This window comes from Camelus dromedarius, chromosome 11 (assembly GCF_036321535.1).
Source record: "Camelus dromedarius isolate mCamDro1 chromosome 11, mCamDro1.pat, whole genome shotgun sequence".
Taxonomy (NCBI): Eukaryota; Metazoa; Chordata; class Mammalia; order Artiodactyla; family Camelidae; genus Camelus; species Camelus dromedarius.
Window position 1 is genome coordinate 20,892,007 of NC_087446.1, and position 16,199 is coordinate 20,908,205.

Genomic DNA, 16,199 nt, shown 5'->3' on the forward strand with positions numbered 1-16,199 from the left:
CCTTGGTTATCCATTGACACTGGTTTGTTTTCTTACCACAGTATTTTGGAGTTACCTTGTTTGATGTCTGGAGAGATTTTTGAGGTATGTGTCTTTCTTCTGTGAAGCAGAATAGAAGAGATGGGGAGAGGGAGGCGGAAGGGAGGAATCTGCCTCTTCCACAGCTTCACTCTTAGCTGCATCAGAAAGAACACATCTTTGCTCCATTATTCCTTCTAAAGTCTTGGTGTAGTGGTTTGCATACCGAGGTTTAAAAATTGCTCCAAAGAGTACTGTAAAGGCAGTGATTAGAGAAAACTGAAACTTTCTATTTGTATCCACCCAAGTCCAGACTCTTCAGTAACTGAATAAATAGATGAACAGATACATAGACATGCGTGTATGTATACCACATGTTTTAGATCATCTGATAGATTGTTTTATCATCATGCAACTGCTTTGTACTTTCTATGTAAATTTGTGTTTATGGTTTTATTAGATCAAGATACAACATAATAAGACTATGTTTAATATTTAATTGTAGTACTTCTCAATCTAGGCCATAGATGCTTAGGGATTCACAGATATATTCTCAACAGTCTGCATGGTCTCAAGTCTGAGATATTCTGGTTAATGGACTTAAGTCATTAAGAGCTCGGGCCATAAAAGCCAGTCTCATCTGGGTCAAATTGCAACTCCCCCACTTACTAGCTGTGGATCCTTGGGGAAGTTACCTTTCTTCTCTGAATCTCAATTGTTTCATCTATAAAATGACAAATAAAATGCAATATAAAATGCTCACTTCCTCTTAGGTTGGATTAATTAAGATAAATATTTCAGTCACTTATAACATCAGTAAACCAACAATGCTATTTCAGAATAACGTAGATTCATTATTCTGATGTTTGGGTTCTGGGTATAATTAAAAATAATGTACACTACTTCAGAAATAATTGTACTACTTTTGTTAGCCACCACAATCAAACTTTTTTAGTGCATTTAAAGAATGAGAAACGTTATATTGCTAAAAAATTAATCAGTCTGGTAGCTAGCATAGAATTTTTGTCTTTTAAAGAGGAAATATATTCATTTTATAAGTTGAAATAAGATGAGGATTAACGCAAATTGAAATAAGCACTTCATGATTGATTTGATAAAATGGGTTTTAACTGCCAATAATCGATTTTCATTAAATCATTAAAACATAAATCAGACTCCCTAGAATTCTAAATTGTTCTTTTTCTACTGATAGAAAATTACCTAATAGAAGAATCTTAGCAGAAAATATGGACTTTGTAGGAGAAGAAAACATCAATAATCATTAACAAAAGCATTTCAGTGTTTTGTGGGACAAAGGGAGAATACTTCAGCTCTTTGGTAAGTATTGTATACTTTTAATTTAGACCCACATTTCTGGTTGTAGAAATGCTGAAAACAATTGATGAACAGATTTTACAGCAGTATCTAGATCAAAGCCACCTTTATTTAGACCAATTTGCACACGGTTAATAATAATATGCAGCAAGGTTGAGGATGTTCAGAGGAAAGCATGAGACAAGTTTGGGGTTTTCCTCATGCCCTCTGTATTATTCAGGTTAGACTATCTATTATAACAAACTATCTCTAAATCTCAGTTGCTTAACACAATAGAGGTTTATTTTTTACTCACCTCGCATCTAACCTAGGAAGTGGCAGACTCTGTTCTTTATAGTTTATCAGGGACACAGACTCCTGTCAGGTAGCTCCACCATTTCCTAAGGTCTTGGAGTCTTCCACAGGATTTCCTGCAGCCAGATGGCAGAGGGGTGGGAAAAAGTACCTGGAGATCTTATCCAAGGGTTTGGGGCCCAGCTCATTCATTCAAGACCACATTTAAAAAAAAAAAAAAAGACCACATTAACTGGCCAGAACTTGGACACTTGGCCCCACCTCATGGGAGCCTAGAAATGCAGTCTAGCAGTACACCAAAAAAGAAGAGAACATAGGGATTGGTCCCAACTGGCTGGGCTCTCCCAATCCTCTATAGGAATTCAGGAGACTTGGTTTAAAGTCATAGATTCTTGCTGATATGGTAATGACATTTTTTTAATAAATGTTTCTGTTACCTTCATACACTATTTTCATTTAATTATAAATGATGTTAATTCATTGATCTCTAACTCCACGAAACTGAACAATCTTGTATACATACTGACTTATTTCTATGGTAAAGAAATTGCATCAGTTATAACAAGATCAATTGAGTTATTCCAGCATGTTAAATATGAATAATTTAAAATCTAGCTTCCTTAAAAAATCCACAAAGATTAAGTACAATTTTCTGTATAACAGTCAAGTAAACAAGCATCAAAATGTCAAGTTTAATAATAAAAATATCATAAAACTAAAATCTCATAGGAGATCTTCTTGCAAATAAATTGCTACATATATGGCTGATAAGATATAAATCTTATGACAAGATCTAACAGGAAAGGGACATCACCCAAACCTTGCTAATGTTGTATCTTAGTGTCTTTGTAGGTATTTGAGTTGTAAATGTTCTTCAAACTTCTATCATTTACTAGGTATTAAATCCTAGCCCATTTCTTTGTATTTTCAAAATACTCATATTGAGAACTTATTTTCTTAAGTTTCTTATTCTCTCAATACTCTAATTACTCAAGCTTGGGGGTTGTCACTTACAATCTATTTTAACTGATGTGCATTAAAGATATTGAGATTTCGATTTTTAAAAATTTCCACTGTTAATGATATGTTTGCTCTGAGAAAAACTGGGCAAATGCTGCTGGTCAAAAATGCTATTTATTTATTAGGAGATGCAGGATATCTGGAGCTGAATTTCTAGCTCTCAGCTTTCCCATAGTGAAATAAATCACAACCACATGACCCAGGCAGAAAAATGTATGCTTTACCCAAGATTTAAATAACAGGCCACAATTTTACACACATATATTCAAGCATTAAAGAGTATAATTATTATATCATGTCCATAAAACATGGACATCTTTGGAACATCTTACACTGACATCAAAGGTGACCATGTTTATCTCACTGTAAATATCAATGCAAGTGAGTCTACCCAGTAACTTATCTTTTTCTATAATCCTTTAAAATATTTTCGTACTTGCACTTTACTCTCCAATTCAAAATCTTACAATTTCTAATTTGATTCTAATCCAAGCTCTTCTACATACTATCTGTTTAGTCTTCAGCAAGACATTAATATTTCTGAGGCTTAAATTCCTTGCCTACAAAACAGGGATAATTATATCAATTGAGCAAGATTTTATGAGACTTAGATAAGATAATAATGAGCCATAAACAATTTGTAAGCACTATGGGCAAAGCACCAACCAGTGTCTTGCTCTTCCTTCTTTCTTTAATCGGTGCTCTTGACAGTTGGCTGGAGTTTTGACTTTTGTTCTGTGTGTGTGTGTTTTTGCCTTATTCACCCATCACTCTTTAGGTCAACTGGCAAAAAAGATACAGTCTCCAACAAACACTTATTAAGTGCCTACTAGAAAACAGTACTATGCTAGATATCATGGATATGAAGGTAAGCCAGATCCTTACCTTCACAAGCTAGAGTTTCTCTGTGTAGAAAGTAAAGTGTGGTAAGTGCTATAAAGTTGAAGAACATAAGCAGAGGCTCTTACTGTACTTTGAAAAGGCTTTCAAGAAGAAGCAATGTACAAGGAGAGATCTGAAGGCTGAGAGGGAATTATCCAAGTGAAAAAGAAAAGGCCGGTCCAGCAAAATGAAGCGATGTGTATTAGCAGAGGAGGGTGAGAACCAGACATAAAGAAACTGAAACTCCAGGGAGCAACTTGGGAATGTGGTAAGAGACGAGGAAGGGGAAATAAAGAGAGGATAGATCATGGAGGGCCTTGTAATTTAGATCCAGGAATTTGGAGTTTATTTGGAATGCCACAGGCAAATCAAAGTATGTTCCCAATTTCTCTTCTGTCTCTGACCTACATGGTCCATTTCTTGGGTCATAATTTGGCATAAAGGCCTCTGAGATGTACACACTTTCTCAGTGTATAGTCATGCTTCTATTATCACTACTGCCATCACTGCTGTATCTTTTGGACTGCACATTCTCCACATTCCTTCTTACTAAACTGTAAGTTCCATGACATCAAGAATCTTGTTCTTCCTATATTCCAGTTAGCCAGCAGAATGTCTGGCTTATCCATGATGCCTAATAAATACACGTTGAATGAATAAATGGAAACAACCCATGTTTAGTACCTACTGTAAATTAAACACTGTACTAAGTGCTTTATACACATTGTCTCACTTCAACTCCCCAGTGTTATTCCCATTTTACACAGGAGGAAACTGAGTTTCAGAATAAGAGACTAGCCTCAAATTACACAGCTAATAAGAGACAGAGCAAAGACTAAAATCAAGGACTATCTGACTCAGGAGCCTGAACTCCTAAACTCCCTACTATAACAATTTCTTCCCAGTTTTCCCTATTATATTTACTCCTTTGTTTTTGTGGGCCTGGAATTTACAAATTGTTTGGCCTATATCAAAGGCTATTGTAGGAAGTGGAAAAAAATCATAGTTTTTAAATGTTAAGTTTCTTTCTCCATTTCTCTCTTCTTTTCGATAAATGTTAGCTACACATGCTCATTATCATTGTTTCCTCATGTGTTTTGATCAATTGTATTTTCAAAGTGTGGACCTTGAATTTTGTTAATTTGCCTCTACAGAATGGATAAAAGGTCCCTTCATTCTTCTTTTTAATATGGGGGGAGGTTACACATAAGCTTAGAGTTCAAATAGTTATGCTCTTTTGTTTTTAATTAAATCTGTTTTAAATGCATGACAATGGTATTGTTATTCTTAAATGATTTTTAACCTACGTCTCATCTCCAAAGAGAAATCTGAAGTGGGTTGTGTTATTTCCTTGGAATGCTTACTGACTTTAGTTTTCTAACCTAAGCTGATTAAATGTATTTTTGAGAGATGAAGAATAATGCCTACAAATCCCAAGTCTCTTACATGGAGATCTTGCATAAAATCTTGATCAAATTACCAAAAGTAAAATTGTAGCAGTTCAGTTAAACAGTCACAGGATTCTTTATTTTGAATTAATTTAAATATACATTACAAAAAGTCACTTGAATGTTATTTTCCAATGATATTTGTGATGATATTTGTGAAGAAACAACTCAACTTTGGTGTTACCATAACAATCACAAAAAATCTGATTACCATTCAGTTATACATAACATAACTAAATCCTTAGGATAGATTTAATTTAGTTTTACTTATTTACTTATTGTAAACTAAATTAAAAGTGAGTAAAGTCTTTGCTTTGCTCTACTAATTATTTTGGCTTTCATAAACATTTAAGAATTTTGTTACATAACTTAATTACAACTAATATAACTATTTGGTCTTTTTAATTACCACAAATGCATTTACAATGTTGAGATTCAAATTTCTTGTCTTTCTACAGACTTACAGAGCGCTGTTACATGCAGCATTGTCAAAATCGATGAGCACCGTACATGTGGTAAGAAACAAAGATGTATACAGGGAAAAGTTAGGCATTTTTCTGTTATTGCTCATCTAATCCAAGAAGAATAAATATCCATGTTTAAGGAAATTGCATGTTTTTTTAAGCTAAATTTTTAATTCAAATATTGATTGTGGTCTAAGTGTCGTTCAAAACAGTGTTACTCAAAGACTGCAGACTTCACTGAGTTCTGCCTCCACTGTACTGGTTTATACAAGGTAATTCTTGTGTATTTTTCATGTTTACCCATCACAGAGAACTTACATGGGAAAAGCATGGTCTTGATAATATCTCAGAGGACATTTTTTGAGGAAAGGAGTGAGGAATATCACTTAAAAATGACTGATCTTTTATCTAAGGTTAGTAGGTTAAGAACTTTCTTAAGCTGACTAGATGTCCTGAATCTGGAAGAGCCATTCAGTGTACTCCAGTTTGGAAGATGGTTATCAATTACGACAATAAATGAATAAGGGGTATTTGGCATTATTTGGCAGTGTTAAAATTGTATTGTTTTGGGGGGGAACATAATCCACTTAACTTTTCTTGAACCTTATGAAGCCCAGAAAAGTGTTTAAGATGTTGAAGTTTTGGAGTTTTGTTCGTATTTTCAAGGAGAGAGGGTGAAATTTCCTTATAGCTCTCTAGTATGGACCTGACCAGGGAATTAGCAAAGGCCGAGAGTGACTGATGAATTAACTGCCTGCCTATAAAACGGGTAATACTGAATATAATGTCTAGGAGAAAGGGCTTCCTGAACTTGAGTCAAGGTGGAACTCACTACTGAAGTTCCATGAAATGTAAACATTGTAGATAAAAGAGACAGTGTGCCCTTAGCAAACCCCCAATCACCTCTTTGAAAGCCTTTTGTTACATATGTCAGATTCAGGAACTGATGGTTATGGTAAGGACCAGAACAGGAGGCTCAAATCCCCCAAATTTTATAAGCATAAATCAGATACACTTCTGTTTTTGAAATCTATCCAGGAGCTCTAAACTGCATTTAGAGTAACATCTAAATGTCTTTCCATAGTCTACAAGATCCTTCATCATCTAGCTCCTCCAATCTCTTACACGGCATCTCTCAATCTTTTAACATGCTCCAGTATCACTTGTTAACTTTCTAACTCCCATATACACCAAGCTTGTTCCAACCACAGAGATCTTGCACATGGTCCTTCTGTCCCTCTATCTAAAGTTCTCTTCCACAAATATTCACATTGGTAACACCCTCCTATAATTCAGGCCTTGGTTTAAATACCACCTCCTGAAGGAATTCACTCACTTGCCCTTTACTTTGTTTTATTTTTTATCATAGCCCATATCCTTATCTGAAATATTATTTGTTGTGTTATAATGTGTTAGGTTATTATTTTCTATATCTGACAATCAGAAGGTAAATCTCATGAGATCTGACAAAAAGTGTCTGTCTTCCTGGCCTCTGTATTCATATATGTCTGGCATATAGTTGATTTTTTTTTTTCAGTAAAAGGCATTTTATTGGGGCAGCTTAATGTGGAGTGGCCTCTTCTGGGCTGCAGACCATCTAGGAGTAGAATGCACATATTCAACTATATGTCAGACATATAGTCTTTTTGCTAAAAGGACTATCTAAATACATGAGTAGACATGAAACTATTCGTACCTCCAAGCAGAGTATCAGAGGAGTTCTGGAGCAGGTGAAGGTCCAGGAAGTCACTCAATATCTGGAAGGTTTAGCAGAAGGTCGTCAGGGCATGACCATGACTGGCAGGTTGAATCTGTCACAAAAATGGACAAGCCTGGAATCTAACACCAGAAGCAACACTCCAAGCCCTAGAAGGCCACTAAATTATTCCTACGTAGCATAGGTGCTTCAGTTAATAAGCTACTCCTTAGGTTAATGCGGTTGGATATTGCATTAGCTCCTTTAGAAGAGTATACTTCAGTCTTCAGAGCTTCAGATTGCACTTCCCATAACTTGGCCCATTTGGTGCTTATAATAACTCTTTTAGGAAATCAACCTTTTATCCTATTACTGCAGATTCACTTTAATAAATTCTAATGGCTGTAATATAGCACATTTAGAATTTATGTTAACTCTTTGAGTTCAACAGTCAAACATCATTAAATGCACTGAGACAGGATTATTCTTTCTTAATTTATATTTAAATTCTTTAACATGAACATTTTCTGAAAAATAAGTGCATTAATCAGGTAGCGCCCTCTAAAATTGATAGACACAATCTATGAAAATATAACTTTTGGTTATCCTTTTGGCAAAGATGTAAAACACTTATTTAAAAATAGATTATGAGAAGTAAAGGCGAATTTGCACTTTAACAGGAAACAAATGGAACAAAGCAGAGTCTGGATTAAAATGGAGCAAGTCAGTTGTTCTCAAGCTTTTACATTCTACAATTTTCTCTTAAGTGGCAGCACCTTTGTATACACATGTACACAAACACAGACAGCATACCACTAATTTGGTCATTCATTCACTATCTTGCATTAAGAAGTGTTTGCTATGTGCAGGGACTGAGTAAGGTACGGGGACACTGAGACTAAACTAAGATTATAAAACATTCCTGCAGGGTCCACAGTTTTCTGGGGGAGAAGGGTTGGTAAAAGTAATTACAGCAGTGTGATAAGTGCTATAACAAATATAAGAATTGGAAAAAAAAAAAAAAGCAAGAGCTCATCTGCTTAATGTGATCGAATGCATCCAGGAGATGAAGGGATTTGTACTAAATCCTAAAGAGACAGTTGGAGAGGTTGCCAAGGTGAAGAAGGCACTGCAGCCAGAAGGAAGATTTGTGCAACTCGAAGGAATAGGATTTTACAGGGAATTGCAAGAAGCCAAATACAGAAAGAGTTGGGTGTGTGCGTGTAGGAAAAGGGTAGTGTACCCAAAACATAGCAGAGCTATTTGGCAATACCGTTGGCAGTTTTGTGAGGGGCTATGATTCTTTCTTACACAAGATTTTAATATTCTTGGTCTTTGCTCATGTTAATAGCAATCTCCAGCCATTATGACAAACCAAAAGTATCCTTACTTTTGGCAGCCAGCCTCCAAGATGGTCCCCAATCACCCAGACTCTTCCTATTCACAACCTTGTATAGTCTCCACCCACATTGTACCAGAATTTGTCTGTGTGACCAATAGCGTAAAACAGAAGTGACAAATTTGCCCTTCTGAGATGAGATTGCATTACGAAAGATTGTGGAGTTTGTTTTGGTCTCTCTCTCTCTCTCTCTCCCCTCCGCACGCACACACGCATACACACACATACACACACACACATACACACACACAACCACTCAATCAATTACTCACTCTCTTATCTTTCTCTGGGGATAGCCAGCTGCCATGACCTCTGAACAGCCCCATGAACTGAAGCCTCCTGCCAACGGCCATGTGAGTAAAGGTGAACCAGATTCTCCTGCCCATTGAGGTGACCATAGTACTGACCACTTCATTAGAGGCAGAAGCACCCAGCTAACTAACTCATCCTGATTCTTGATCAACAGCAGCTCATATGAGATAATAAACATCTGTTGTTTTAAGCTCCTAAATTAGGGAATAATTTATTAGACAGCAATAGATAACAATACACTACTTATTTATAAATGCCCCCTAGGGGAGCAGAATAGATCCCAAGTGAAAATGACAGGTCTATTCTAAGGGCTTTGGGCATTGGGTTTTCCACTATAGGCAGTGGGAAGCCATCGACAGGTTTTAGGCAAGAGAGTGATACAACTAATTTATGTTTTAGAATGGTTACTTGTGCCTTAAACTTGGAGTTTTCCATTCCATATTTTGGTCCTTCACATTTGCTTTTTCATCTACCTCTAAAAGGCCTAACAAACTATATGGCACTTGATGACTTGTTTTCCTCCTAATGAGACTGAGCTACCAGGACATATTTCACAGAACTAGAACAAATCATAATAAAATTTATATGGAACCATCAAAGACCTAGAATTGCCAAAGCATTACTGAAGAGAAAGAAAGAGGCTGGAGGAATAACTCTCCCAGACTTCAGACAATGCTACAGAGCTACAGTCATCAAGACAGCATGGTATTGGTACAGAAACAGACATATAGACCAACAGAACAGAAAAGAGAGCCCAGAAATGAACCCACAAACTTTTGGTCAACTAATCTTTGACAAAGGAGGCAAGAATATACGATGGAATAAAGACAGTCTCTTCAGCAAATGGTGTTGGGAAAACTGGACAGCAGCATGTAAAGCAATGAAGCTAGAACACTCTCTTACACCATACACAAAAATAAACTCAAAATGGATCAAAGACTTAAACATAAGACAAGATACAATAAACCTCCTAGAAGAAAATATAGGCAAAACATTGTCTGACATACATCCCAAAAATGTTCTCCTAGGGCAGTCTACCAAAGCAATAGAAATAAAAGCAAGAACAAACAAATGGGACCTAATGAAACTTAGAAGCTTCTGCACAGCAAAGGAAACCATAAGTAAAACAAAAAGACAACCTACGGAATGGGAGAAAATTTTTGCAAATGAAACTGACAAAGGCTTGATCTCCAGAATATATAAGCAGCTCATACGACTTAAGAAACAAAAAACAACCCAATCCAAAAATGGGCAAAAGACCTAAACAAGCAACTCTACAAGGAAGATATACACATGATCAATAGGCACATGAAAAAATGCTCAATATCACTAATTATCAGAGAAATGCAAATCAAAACTACAATGAGGTATCACCTCACACCAGTCAGAATGGCCATCATTCAAAAATCCACAAATGACAAATGCTGGAGAGACTGTGGAGAAAAGGGAACCCTCCTACACTGCTGGTGGGAATGCAGTTTGGTGCAGCCACTGTGGAAAACAGTATGGAGATTTCTCAAAAGACTATGAATAGACTTACCGTATGACCCAGGAATCCCACTCCTGGGCATATATCCAGAAGGAACCCTACTTCAAAATGACACCTGCACCCCAATGTTCATAGCAGCATTATTTACAATAGCCAAGACATGGAAACAGCCTAAATGTCCATCAACAGATGACTAGATAAAGAAGATGTGGTATATTTATACAACGGAATACTACTCAGCCATAAAACCCGACAACATAACACCATTTGCAGCAACATGGATGTTCCTGGAGAATGTCATTCTAAGTGAAGTAAGCCAGAAAGAGAAAGAAAAATACCATATGAGATCGCTCATATGTAGAATCTAAAACAAACAAACAAAGAAAGCATAAATACAAAACAGAAATAGACTCATAGAATACAAACTTGTGGTTGCCAAGGGGGTGGAGGGTGGGAAGGGATAGATGGGATTTGAAAATTTAAGAATAGATAAACAAGATTATACTGTATAGCACAGGGAAATATACACAAGATCTTATGGCAGCTCACAGAGAAAAAAATGTGACAATGAATATATACATGTTCACGTATAACTGAAAAATTGTGCTTTACACTGGAATTTGACACGACATTGTAAAATGATTATAAATCAATAAAAAATGTTAAAAAATACTTAATAACAGAGATAGATTCTTAGCAATTTATAAATAATTCTTTGTGTTCCTAGAAGGCTGCTGAACATGGGGAGAGGGCCTTAGTAAATACTTGTGGATTAACTGAGTGATAGGAGGTAGGTGAACAGGCTGTTAGATTAGCTCATCGAAGCAGCGAAGAAAGAATGAAATTTACAGATGTTAAAGGAGGATAGCAGAAATTAGTCATTTCACACACATCCACACACATACATGTATAGTCATTATTGCAGGTGTAATCTATCAAAAAGCCTTTGCACTTTGTTATGGTGTTGTCACAGCAGAGAGGAAAGGAGGAGATGCCAGTAGCTGGAATAGTCTGGCTGAGCCCAGCAATATTACTCGAAGTTCATAGGTATAAAACAATGTTACAAAAAAAAAAACACAAAAAATGAAAACACTAATAACACTTCTCTTACTCTTTCAAAACTGATGTGTCGGTTTATACTAGGCTGACAAAGGTTTCAATGGGAAGAAGCAATATAATGTTACAGAAAAATAAACTTTATCCCACATAGAGTTATAAGTACATAAATATAAAGAGACAAACTTTATATACACACAAGGTACAAGAGTATCTGGGTTAAGCAAAAAAAGCAAGTGCAAGCAACTGACAGAGAAGTCCATTGAAATCCTTTTAATACACAAAATATCTTTACTGGAAATTCTAAACACACTTTGGATCTCTAAATAGTTAGGTGTTCAATTCTAAAAACAGGTAGGGATCTGTATCAACAGGTAGAACATAAAGGTATCACAAGGGTCATCTAAGCATCTCATCGTTCAGAATGATGGTTGGAAAAAGTGTCCAAATACTCAACCTATATTCCATACTTTAAAATTTTCTTGTCCATAGTGCTTCCCATAAATAAATGAGATACCTGTTTATATGATCTACCTAATGTAAGTCATTTCTTTGTCTCCAAATTTTCTTTAATTTTAAAACAGTACTTCAGTTGAAATACTTGTGTTTTCTTTAAAACTCCAAAATGATTGCCCACTCCCTTGTTACATAAGAGCAGCTCTTTTGGTTAACTGGACTTGTTTCATTTTCTAGTTTAATTTTGTATCTTACTACCACACACACACACACACACACAAATTGGCAACCCAAAGTAATGTTAGGTAAAAACTACAGTTTGTGAAAAATTTTATTATAGAAGATATTTCTTTCCTTTTTCACCTTTTTTTCTCTGATAATGAGATCATTTCTTATATATTTAAAGTATTATAACAAATAGTTGAGTAAAAAACAGTGGTTTTGGCTTAGGAATGCAAAACAGAAAGAGAAAAGTTTTCTTAGGAATTATATGTAAGGAAGAATTTAAAATGATTTCTCAAGGATGTTCATGTCTGATTAAAATATTAGCCATTCTGTGATTTTTCCAACACAACTGTACTGATGAGATTCCCCCCTCAACTGTAAATTGCTATACAGAGAACAATCAAACCAAAAAACCCACCAGAAAACCAAAAAAAAGACAAAAACAAAAACAAAAAACTCAAGAACTTGAAAAAAATGATTGGAAATATTTGCCTAGGTTGTTTCTTTCCATTTTTTTCTCAAATAAAAGCAACTGTATTTTTATTAATACTTACTGACTAAAAATAAACTTTAGGATTTTTTTAAGAAATAAAAATAAGGCTAGTGAATGAATCCCATGCCTTATATTTGGTTGTCAGAATGAACTGAAGTTGTAAAGTGTCTTTCCACTTGTTATTTATTTGAAAACAATTCTTTTATTTGCCTTTTTCTCTTTGCCTTTATTGTAATTACTATGTGGGCAAAAAGAAAAATGTTTCAAAATAGGAGCTTAAAATTACATTACTATGCGCTGTATCACTTTAGAAGTTTTAAAAATATTTACTAAGCCGTGAAAATCAGCATATTTTCCAGAAAGTCTTTCCCAAATCAAAATAAATCTGCAGTGTTTCTGCAGGCTCAAATTTCAGCTCAGTGTGTACCTGCTACAGAGATAAAGTAATTTTTGCAAGTGTTTCTATATGTACTTGCCAAGTTTTCATAATATCCAAGAAATTCAATATATGAGGCCATTTTTAGCTTTTGTCATAAGTAAAATTCTTAGTAGTTCTAATACTTACCCAAAGTTAGACATCTGACTCTTAACAGATTTATGTGAAAACATGAATTCTGTGGCCAGCAGAATAATGTAATAATGACCAGGGTAATCCACACTTAATTTCAAATTGTACATTTTTTAATCCCTTTTACTCTCTCTGTTGGCAAAAGGTTGGCCTGTACTAAGAATGACCGCTTCCAGGCAAAAATTGTAAACAGGGAAAAATTAAGATGTAGGATTCCTTTATCTTTTTTCTCTTTTAAGTCTAATTCCACTCTGCTCTCCTGCTAATTTTCAGCATCTTTTTCTTAGGCATTAAGTATTCTGACTCCAGTTTCCTCCCTTCCCTTCATTCTTTCTCTTTTATTTCATCACTGTTCGTCATTGTGCTTCTTCCATTTACTAGAAAGTTTCTCTCAGATAATCTGATCAATCAGTCTGCTTAAGGTGTTTAAAATGTCATCTTGAATAGCATGTTAAACATACCATTTATTGACATACAATGAAATACTGTACTTATTATAAAAGTTGGAATTTTAGAGGGCTTAAATATTGAAAAGAATATGAGTATCCTGTCCCCAAATTAGCTAAAAATATAATTTAATTTTTGAAGCAGGACAGAACGTACATGCATGCCTAAATTAATTTCTTTCAAAGCTTTCTGGTTGTAAAATTTTAAGGATGTTAATGAAGCTGGAGGTTTGGGGGTTGATTTTTTGGATTGGCTGTTTGTTCATAGCCAATTGTTTAAATTTGCTTGGTTTGCTACTGCCTTGGTGCTAAGCAATTTACATATATTTAAATCTTGCAACACTCCTGTGAAGTAAGGATTATCAACCTCAGTCTCAGTCACAGTGTAGGGAAATTACACAGTGTAGGGAAATTAGTAAGGGGTAGTACTGGGATTCAATGGTTAATGATTTTAAGCTTTTCATATGTTTAATTATTAGTTCACAAGCTTTTAGTGTAAAAAAGGTCCTGGCTTGTATTTGACTATTTTGTAGCTCCCTATCTGGCTCTAGTAGAAGTTTCTAGTCGTTTTGTGCACTCTAGTTCTATGTGTATACTATGCTCCTCATCTGTGCTGGACTTACCTTCACTCATGCTCTTCCCTTTGCTTGATATGGAACTTATATTAACAATCTTTTTCATACAATAACTTAAAACAAGACAGTACTGCAGGGTCCAAAGAAAATGGTTTTATCCAGCAGTGTCAGGGGTGGGGGCCTCACACAATCTTTTAATTAACCCCTTTGCTTTTAAGGCCTTAACCTTCATTCTGAACCTTCAGAGGAAACTGGGGTCTCCAAATCCTAAGACATTTCAGGTTTCTGATGAGGAAATCCATTTGCTCCTCTAACAGTAGTTAAATTCAGCTCCCCCCTCCCCCTTTAAGTCATATACCAAATTCATTTTCTTTCCATTCTCTCATTTGGTTTCTTGTCCTCTCCTGTTCTCTTTGTTCTTGTAGAATTTTTACCACCACCACCCCACTTTGATTCTTTTTCTTCTAGAAGAAGAGGAACTGATGTGAGTACACAACTTGTCATATTTTATTGGAAGTCTAAAATCTTTCTTCTTTTTGATAGAAAAATAATTAGCTTGGTGTGAAAATCATGGATCTTGGAGTCAGATGCCCCACCTTAATCAAGTTGGGGCACAGAAAGAAAATGATAATCTTTGTACAGTAATTTATAGAGTCTGTTGGGGTGAGTGGCAGGTGGAATGGGCTGTCCTGGAGGAGCCTGTGCACCTTGAATTACAGGTGTGCCAGGATACAGCGCCTCAAGGCGGTCAACATGGGACTTATAGCTCCCACTTCTTCATATTCCTTTAGGAATCACAGGAGCTAACATATTCAAAAGTGCCAGCACAATGTGGACACGCAGTAAGAACCTTTAACTGTCTGCTTGCCCCCTTCATATTCCCCCAACAAATCACAACCTGCATACATATTCCCTAAGCAAACGACTGAGGTGGACATCACTGTAATACAGTAAGGGCTGATTTGAGGTCACAGGATCTTGTAGACCAGATAGCAGCCTTAACACAACTAGGCAGAGGAAAGGAGGGGGCCAGGAGGTTAAAATGGTTGCATGGTAACTTTCTCTGGATTCAAGTAGTGGCAAGTGCCTTTTGCTCGTGGAAATCATTTGAGGCAAGGCCTTTGGAAGAGGGTAAGCTGCAGTTGTTAGGGAAAAGTCTAGGGCTTTCTTCCTCAGTTGAAAGGGAAGAGCTGAGGTGATTATTTTAAGAAATGTTCTTTGTTTTGCATTAGATTTGTCTCTGTTCTGTTTAATCTTTATCGCCACATTATTTATTTTTTCCTGTAGAAAAATCTGTTTACAGCTTCTCAATTTTACAGTCCTTCCTAGGGTTGGGGCGTTATTCTTTCTCATTTCAGATTTGGGAACAGACATCCTTACATTTAAAACTACAAATACTGTCACACCAAGCAGAATGTATTTGGCATAATATAAGACAAAGGGGATCACATCTGAATTTCACTAACAGGTAAAACACCAGTGAAGGAGTCTGAAGAATGTTAAACTCAGTAATTTCTACCGCCTTTCTCTCTGAATTTTCCTCAGCCTTCTCTTTTTCTCTTTTGATTCATTTCATCTTTCCTTAGCTCTGTCTTTTTGGCATTAAATAATAATTTTTTTTTTGGCTCATCCAAAAATGGGCCAAAGACACTCCAAATTGGAAGGGAGGAAAAACAAGTTGTTCTGTTTTCTGCTTAGATCCTGCGGGGAATCCAGTCAGCAAGTGAATCCTGGTCCCCATGGGGCTACCTTCCCCACAGGGCCTGTCAATCACCCCCACGAAGCACTTCCCAATTCGACTGGGCCACCTCCCTCCACTCCTCCTCCTCTCAGCTCTCAGGAAATCCTGGAGCAGTCCCTGCCCTGCCCTGGAGTCGCTTTTTTTTTTTTTTTTTTTAAAGTAACCAGTGATTGAGTTTGTTTTCAAAAGAAATAAACACATAAAACGTGACACCTGTGGGGCCTCGGCCGCAAAGCCCAGCGGGACCGACTCCCGCCGCCCGCCCGAGGCGCGGCCTTCTCC

At 36.2% G+C, this 16,199-nt stretch overlaps 1 protein-coding gene and 1 long non-coding RNA gene across 2 annotated transcripts in view; one reads left to right on the top strand and one right to left on the bottom strand.

Moving 5' to 3' along the window:
* The window catches only part of LIN7A (lin-7 homolog A, crumbs cell polarity complex component), a 206,346-nt gene that overhangs the window by 189,959 nt on the left and 188 nt on the right, over positions 1–16,199 (bottom strand). Inside the window, exons 2-4 of the mRNA XM_031463079.2 lie at positions 7,158–7,272; positions 1,649–1,763; positions 56–272 (exon numbers count right to left, since the gene is read on the bottom strand). The gene's annotated coding sequence lies outside the window, so the exon portion shown is untranslated. The remainder of the gene's footprint in view (positions 1–55; positions 273–1,648; positions 1,764–7,157; positions 7,273–16,199) is intronic.
* Positions 40–5,572, top strand: LOC116156456 (uncharacterized). Its single transcript, XR_004140274.2, has 3 exons — positions 40–84; positions 1,232–1,356; positions 5,456–5,572. It is a non-coding gene; the product is annotated as an uncharacterized LOC116156456 (long non-coding RNA).